This window comes from Atta colombica, unplaced genomic scaffold (assembly GCF_001594045.1).
Source record: "Atta colombica isolate Treedump-2 unplaced genomic scaffold, Acol1.0 scaffold47, whole genome shotgun sequence".
Taxonomy (NCBI): domain Eukaryota; kingdom Metazoa; phylum Arthropoda; class Insecta; order Hymenoptera; family Formicidae; genus Atta; species Atta colombica.
Window position 1 is genome coordinate 732224 of NW_017259536.1, and position 332 is coordinate 732555.

The window sequence follows — 332 nt, forward strand, 5'->3', positions numbered from 1 at the left end:
GAACTGTTCTAAAGTCGTTTTTTTTTACTACACGTCATAAACGGTTGATTTCGGGTATCCAAAGAACCGAATTATTTCCATTGCTGAACGAAGGCCTTCGATGATAGCGATTCTTCGATTATACTTCACACTTGGTTTCAACATCGCGGCCATTTTGAGAATATGACTGTCTAGAAACATTAGGCTTTCTCGAAACGCCAACAACAACCTCTAGCGGAGGCACAATATAGCGGAAAATTTAATTGAAATTTGTTCAGATTTTGGTAACGTCCTGTATAATATTTGCAATAAATAATTTATTTTAAAATATAATAAATAATATCTAATAATTA